Source organism: Octopus bimaculoides, chromosome 4 (genome assembly GCF_001194135.2).
Source record: "Octopus bimaculoides isolate UCB-OBI-ISO-001 chromosome 4, ASM119413v2, whole genome shotgun sequence".
Lineage (NCBI taxonomy): Eukaryota > Metazoa > Mollusca > Cephalopoda > Octopoda > Octopodidae > Octopus > Octopus bimaculoides.
Window position 1 is genome coordinate 33,380,936 of NC_068984.1, and position 8,980 is coordinate 33,389,915.

Consider the following 8,980-nt stretch of genomic DNA (forward strand, 5'->3'; position numbering starts at 1 on the left):
ATATCGGAAGTATGTACTAGAGTTTGGCATGTATGCATAAAAAAGTGCCCGCATTTATATATACACAATTTGAAAAATACTACGTAAAGATTTATACTTGAAGATATTTATATATTGCATATCCGTATATATATATGTATAACACCCCAATACCCAAGTCTTTTAGGTTTGTATATGGCACAGTTTCGTGCGTATACATAGATTTATATTTTAAAGATCAAATAAAATAATTAAAAATGACGACAGAACTAGAGGCAAAAGCAGGAAATGTAAAATATTATTGTACAATTCTCTTTATAACTTAGAATTATGAGCATTCCTCACCAGAAGAATTATAAACACTAAGCACATTTATCTATTAATCACAATATTAATAAAGAAATATTGACTGAAGTCAAGAATTCCATCGTTTCCAATTATTCACCGACACTCTGTTAGTATCAAAAAAGCAAATCTCTCAGTACTAATTATACCTGACACTCCACCCTGGAATGTAATAAACGAACTTCAGTCTAATGTCAGCTTTCACCACATATACATAACACGCTGAGAAGTTACCAATATGTCAGTGAAAATTGAACATTATTTTGCTTTAAGCTATCTTACTTTCAATAAATAGATTACCATATAGATGCTACAGAATCAACCAAACCTCTCGTACCAAATTCATGTCTAAATGACAAGCATGTACATCTTAATATTCTTTGGAAATTTGTGACAATAATTACTAACTTTCGAAATTATGTAGCTCATGCTTTACTGTATAGCCAGAGATTTTGTTCCATACCAGGAACGTTTTGAGCCGTGTTTAAAGTTGATTATTTCCTTTAAACACAAAAGTTGAAAATCATTGAAATATTTTGAAAACATACAAGAGCCACAAAAATTATTTTCTTAGATGCAGTAATATTTTCTTCATCACACTGACCATCTCTCGAAGTAAAGTAAACCTGAAGATCACTCTGCTTGACCTACAAGTATTGTTTCACCTTATGTATGATTATGCTTTCCACAATACTGTAATATTTATATCATCGCCTCGCACCGTTTAACTGATTATATTGCATAATATTTGAATATACATTATACCGACATGATAAACAAATATTATCATACGATTTTTAGATAGGTGATTATGATTATGAATTCTTCATTGTTAATTCCACAGAGTTTATGTCAGTCGTCGCATCTAGGTATTTTATCTATATATACTCGCTCCTTTTGTGCGTCAGTTATATGGTCGTTATTTCTTTGCTCTGATATTTCAAAATCATGAATATGAGAGATTGCAAAAAGATCAAAAATATTCAAATTGAGGGATGATATATTGATTGTTGATCCAATATTGACTATTTCAGATATCTCTATTACTGACACTTTGAAGCTTCCTGGCAGCATAGCCATGCATGACTTTCTGCACATAAGTAAATGGCCTTTCATCTAAAGTTCTGTCGTAGGAACGCCAGAAACAAGCCCCCGTCTGTGTATCCTTGGTCATCATCCAGGGAATACTATCAGAGATATTCTATTCCAGCTCCCATTATTATATTTGTCTCATGAATGTTTGTTTGATCCATGGATGCATTTCGACATTTTGTGCTTAATAGATGTTGTAGAGAAACATTGATGCAACATTCAAATCCCCCTTAACTGTTTGTTAAATGTGTATATCTTTCTTTACGCATCAGGAAGAGGAAGTTTATGTAACTGTCGAAGTGAAAATTTATTTTTCTATTGAATAGCTTTCGAGTTTTAACATCAGCAATCTAGATTACATATAGCACCCGGTCGAATTTCCCAAATATGGATATCAGTACTAGTGCAGCACATTCATAATGGACTATACATTCATTACATGCAGAGAGATTGCGATAACATATTGTTATTCTGAAATTCACTAGCTATATTTTCCATGCTCCAAGTTTCATCAAAGTATATATTTTTACCTGGGGCATTCCACATCAATTACCAGAGAAACAGGCAACTGACAGAGATATTGACAGAGATATTTATCATGGTCTAAATCAATTTCAATAAACTTTGTTGAAATTTTAACTTGTTCAGGTTGCATCTTCATACTATTGATAATTTTTGCACACACTTTCAGGTCCACATGAAGAAGCGGTTTGCTAAGTTTTTCCATCTGGATTTTCAATTCGCCAATCCTACACATCAGATTTCCTGCTAAAATAATAAAATAAGTTTTCTCTTATACTGGAAGTATTAACAGCAATATAATTCACTGACACGCGCAGATATACACTTCTGGAAATTTCTCTGAAAAGGAAAGCTAAAATCATTTCCATCATGCATGTTCAAGGTGGTTGATCAGAGCAAACTCACAGTTCCGTAGACCAGATAATTATATTTTGAACTTTAGAAGATTCTAGCGAATTTGGCATTCAAAAATAAGAAACATGAGCCTATAGCTTCTTGTAATACAACTATAATATAATCTGGTTCTACTTAAGGAAATTTTAGTTGAGTTAATAAAAGTCATACACCATAGCGCGCACAATGTCTCGATCCAAAAGCTTGCTTGTTAAGCTTTGCTGATATGGTGGTAATATGCTAACAGTAGGTTCAGGAACGCTGCATACGTTTTATACATTTCAATATAGTATGCCATTAGATGTTATTTGTTAAGGCACGATCTTTTTTTGTAACAAATTTGTTTCTGTTAAAACAATATGTATGCATACATTTATGGATGCATGCATGTATCTATGTGAATTCAGAGGTTGCATAGAAAGCTTAATAGGATATTCTCGATAGAAATTGTATGTGTGTAGCAATATCTGACAATTGACTATTCTCTTGACTCTTTTTCTGAAGTTTTACAATAACAATCATGAGAATACCACGGTTAAAAAGGGATGTTATCAGTCTAATAGAGAGATAACGATCATTTCGAAATATTGTGCATCATTATTACATTTTTTTGTGCATCATTATTAAACTTCTTTTTCTAGCTGCACAATTTTTCCTTAAAATGAACCCAACATGAAATGGTTGTCCAAATATATGTACGTAAACTACTAATTAGGTTCAACTGAATTTTTTCTTGATTAGTTTTCTGTCAGCTGTTTTCTACTTGCGCCAGGTTTATGCGTTGGTAAGTTGTTTAAGAGTGATCAATTTATACTGCCATAGTCTCCTTTTTTTCCCCAAAATTTTCTACGTTTTCTATTTCCATTTTTTTAGTTAGAAGTGAAGTTCTTTACTGTGTGTGTATGTGATTAGCAATGCCAGAAGCATTGCAGTTCGCTATAGATCAATCATTATTTCTTTCGTTCTCCAAATCCCTGGTTATACTTATGTATATATGTTCAGAGAGAGAAAAGGAAATATATAGAGAGAAAGAGTGCGTGTGGGGGAATCTGTTGCATTTTGAAGTGTATCTAAAATAGTCTCTTCGGTTTTAAGTCAAATGTTGATCAGGAAATGCGGTTGCAAACACAAAAATGACCAAGGATTTAAGGGCCATGTGGAAATGCCGTTTTACGGGGAAAGAAGAAAGGAATTACTGATCTGCAGGAGGAGTTATATTATGCAAATGTATATGGCAACCAAATGGTCCCGGGTTCAGTCTTATGCCAACAAAAGCTCTCTTTGTGTATTTGGTAAATGGAGACTGAAAGTCACTTTCTGTATATGTATGTATGTGTATGTATGTATGTCTGCGTGTTTGAATATATGTTTGTCCTCCACCATTGCTTGACAACCAATGTTTCTTTGTTTGCATCCCCGTTTCGCAAAAGAAGGTGATAAAATTAAAGTACCTGGTTTAAGAAATAAACATTGGGGCGATTTGTTCGATTAAAACATGCACGGCTGCGTCCAAATGATTGAGAAAGTAAAATATAAAGGATAAAGTTATATAAAGTAGATATACGTATACACAGAGAAAACAGGAACACATGCATGCGCGCGTGCACACACACAGACACACACACACACACACACACACACACATACACTCACTCACACACATAGTTATGTATATGTTTATGTATGTGTACATTTATTTAGCAATTAATAGAGAAACTCGAGTTCGGGTTGTTATAACAGCGTGCCTCATGAATTCTGTTCGCGTTTTGGGCTTTGACTGCCCATTCTAGCATGTAAGGACTTTTGTCAAAGTGTCCTTTCTGTGTATAAAAAAAGATATTTTGTACAGTTTATATCTTTAAAAATATTTTGTCTTATGATTTTTATTTATGCATGATAATCTCTTGTAATAATTTATTTTAAGTTATTACCCTCATATTTATGATAGTAATATATATATATATGTATATATATATATATATATATATATATTGTTGTATTTCGGGATGGTCACTATTTTCTCTTTTGCTAAATAAACACGCGCACTATATATTCAATCTTAACTCGTTTATTATTGTTCTTATTGTAGCTCACGTGCATTATCCAGAGATCTTTCGTCAAACACCTGTGACCTCATTAGTGACACTTTCCGTCTTCGTGTGTGCTCTCGTTCTGCTTATTCCATTCTGTTCTTCTATGATGTGTATACTTATATGCGCATGCGTTTGCGTTTGTGCGTGCGTACATGTGTGTGTGTGTGTTTGTGTGTGTGCGTTTTATTGTACTTAGTAGTACTGTAACACTGTGTTCTGCTCCGTCCCCTACCATGTTGCCGCTGCTGCTGCCCTTGGACCCGACATTGTGTACCGTACTTCTAAATCACTGTGTTTGTGTGTTCGCCCACGCTACCGCCATCGTGGTAGTTGTTGTTGATACAAACAAAATGGGAAGCAAACCCATATACACACACAAACACACATACAGTAAGTTTACAGACGGCCGCAACAATACCAACCACACGACTAACAACAACAGCAACAGCATAACAACATCCAAAAATACCTTAGAAGACACTTGATGAAGGTTGTATGGTATATCAGCCGAAACGTTGTGTTAACGACAAACTAGATGAGGACAGATATCCGTCAAATGTAAATAATATAAATAATGTACATAATTTCTCATCTTTTAAATATAGAACTTCATTAAATATGACTAACGATTTACTTAATTTTTTATATTTCATTACCTATGTTATACCGCACTTAACTCTATGTTGCGTATGCAGATGTCTCTCTAGAAAGTCCACGGAAAAATTTTCTAGTATTCAAACATATGGGATAATTGACATAGAGTATATATGAAAAAGGAATGCTATACTTAAGAATGTATTCTTATTACTAAATAATATAGAATAACATCTTGGGATACATTTTCAGTTATTTGAATAACAAATTAAACCAGACGCACAAACAGCGGATGTTACGTTTTTTTTCTTTTTTTAATGTTTTGCTACTACATTTTCTATGATAATGTATTTCACCTTAACTGTGATTACGTTATTTAAAAAAAATTCGTTTTTGAAATATTTATTTTCTTCTTTGATATCCCGATAAAACCTTCATGAACTCTCAGACAGTTATAATGATATTTACATTTAATATAGTTAACATAGATTCACACACACGCTGTTGATGATATCTCTCTATTAGTTATTCAAACGTGTTCTAGCCACAAAATTTCAAAAAATATTTTATTCATTTTCATTTCTTCCAAGTATATTGGAAAATACTGTTTTATTCACATCTACATATTGCTAGTATCCAGATATATCATTAATTTCCAATAACATTCTTTATACGCTTCGTATTTTTTCACCAGAAGCTAATTCTTTCTAAGAAGTAATATAGATAAAATAGCTGGTTTCAAGATAATTAGTGGTGCTTTTCGAAAATCATGGAGATTTTATTTATGTTTTTGTATCATGAGAATGGAAATCATTTTGAAAAATGTGCTAAAAAGAGTGAATGATGAGTTGTGATTTTCGTTTATTATTCTCTAGTAATGTTGCTTCAAACCTTATTAGATTCCCATAGTTGAGACACTGTTCCTAATATAATAATGATTGATATAACAAAGGTCATTTAAATGCCAGACGAGATGCTTAGTGTCTCCAACTAGGATAAAAGCACTTCTTAAAAGGCGCCATAAACAAAAGTGCATTTTGTTTTTTCCGGAAATGTGAGAGAGACTATTAGCTTTATCCTATAAAGCGTTAGTCAGTGAGTAGAAGGAACATCGGTGTAACTATTTCTTTCTTCTTGGATTTTGAAATATGGAGGTCAACAAACAATGAGAAAATAAGACCAAATATATTTCCATAAAAATGTAATTTGGTATAACACATATGCATACTATATTTTTGACAATATTCTCTAAAATAGGTTGAAGTAATAATGACAGACATGCAGTTTCCACTTAAATGATTGTTGGCAGGAGATACTGCTACGATCTAAGGAAAAAAATACATGAAGGGAAAGTTGGTTCAGTTATCATCATTTTAATCACGAAATATGATTGCCAGAATGTGTAATATTCTTATAAGTTACCTTTATGCGATGCAATATAATTCATAGAATATGAGACTGTTTGCTGCAAGCTTTTAGCTCCCCTCGGTCTGGAAGCATTCGAAAGAATTTCCACAGGCATACATATAAACATACAATGTAATATACAATAACAGCCATTTACTATTTATATGTTGAAATGTGTATTAGTGCACGCTATGTAAATAATATACTACCTAAGAAATACTCTTAATAGAGACCGGACAAATGCAATTGGTTTTAATAATGACATCTAATTTGGACACGCCAGCAACTGTAAGGCTACCGATTCAGCTGATACTATCGACGCCAGTATTTCATTGATACGTTCTGTTTATTTTCTCGACTTCGAAATGATGAATAACAAAGCTAACCACGATAGATTTTCAACCCACAATATAAAGAGCTGGAACAACTATCATAAACTATATTTCGGTGCTGTAACTATTTTACAACGAAGTGATCGCAGGTGATCGCACTGGATCATTACATATTACAGGATTTTGCATTTATCATTTTCAGTGATTCGATGTGGGTTTTAATCATACCTCGGTTTTGCTGTGGGGTTTGTTCATACCGCATCCTTGCTCTTGGGGTTTGTTCATACTACGTCTTTGCTATTATTATTATTATTATTAATATTATTATTATTATTATTATTATTATTATTATTATTATTAGTATTATTATTTATGGTTTCCTTTCTTTATATCTTTATTTCAGTTGCCTTAGTACCGAGCATCCTCCGGAGGCCCAGAGTAGCCAAGGGGAATTTGTTTTGTTATGCATGCTAAATTTATCGCTACATTTATTCCATTTTAGATGAAGAGTGCTTTCCGTTGTGTGGGGGCTGTACCCAACAAGGTTATCTGTTATCGTTCACGTCAATTGGAGTTACCAGAGAGTTGCTTAATATACTTCTGAACTCCCAACGCACCAATCACTACTGGTATTATCGTAGTTCTAAGCTTCCATAGTTTTGTGATTTCAAATTGCAGATCTTTATCGTGAGAAATTTGTCGTATTCCTATCTTGAGACATTTCAATCTTGTGAGACAGCCAAATCTATTAACAAACAAGTCCCTCTGTTGTAGTCCGTGATCACAATGTCTAGTCGATTGGAGTCAGTTTTTCTGTCTGCTTGTTTTGAGAAGCTCCAAAGGATGGTGACGCCCTCGTCATTTACTACATCCTGTCTTTGGTGCCTGTACCACTTATCATGGTATTTAATTTTGTAGTCTTACAAGCATTTCAGTGGATGTACTGCTCTAGTCTGTCATGTCTTATGATGTACTCTTTTTTCAGCGAGGACTGGGCAGCCAGAAACAACATGATCAATTATTCATTGTTATTATTATTATTATTATTATTACTATTAGTATTATTAGTATCATCATCGTCATCATCATCATCATCATTATTATTATTATTATTATTATTATTATTATTATTATTATTATTATTATCATTATTATTATTATTTATTATTATTATCATTATTATTATTATTATTGATTATTATTATTATTATTGTTGTTGTTGTTATTATTATTATTATTATTATTATTATTATTATTATTATTATTATTATTATTATTATTATTATTGTTATCATTATTATTATCGTCATCATTATGAAGGCAGCGAGAGCTGACAGAATCTTTAGTATGCCAGGCGAAATGTTTTACAGTATTTCGTAGGACTTCACATTCTTAGTTCAAATTACGCCAAGGTCGACTTTACCCTTCAACTTTTCGGGGGTCAATAAAATAACTACCAGTTGAGTACTGAAGTCGATGCAATAGACTTACCCCCACTTCGATCGGAAATCTTTGCCAAAATAAAACATCAGTTTTTAGTCCCTACAGACATGTTCGATAACGATTTGGTAGACGGTCGTACGATGTTCAGAAATATTTGGGATATTAATAAAAGCACTGTTTTACCATATATAACTCGATGGGTCTAAAATATCTAAACATATCTATTAAACGCAAGTTGCAAAAGATATTTAAGTATTTAGCTACTACTTTTTATACCATTCGGTGTAATATGATTTATTTCCATATTTCTAAAATATATTTTGTATGCACGTGCGACTGTAATGGATCTTATGACTCATACACAGGAATAATCCTCTTTTGGAAACCATTTCTCGGATTATAAGTTAATGTATTTCTTCCTGAATGAACAAATAGTTGTGTTTTCCAAAATGTTCGACATTAAATTGAGATTACTGGTGTTTATATATTTCCTCTTTTTCCTATACATCTCGCTGAATCTATGTATGTACTCGCGCGCGCACACATACATATAGATATACATATACATATATATATATATATATGAATATATATACGTATATATTCATATAACGTATATATACATGTACTTGTATATATGTACATATATGTGTGTGTGTTTGTGTGTGTATGTGTATATGAATTTATAGGGAGACAGAGACGAGTATATATGAATGTGCCCTTCTATATATGGCTATATACGTGTGTGTATGTATATATATATATATGTATATATATATA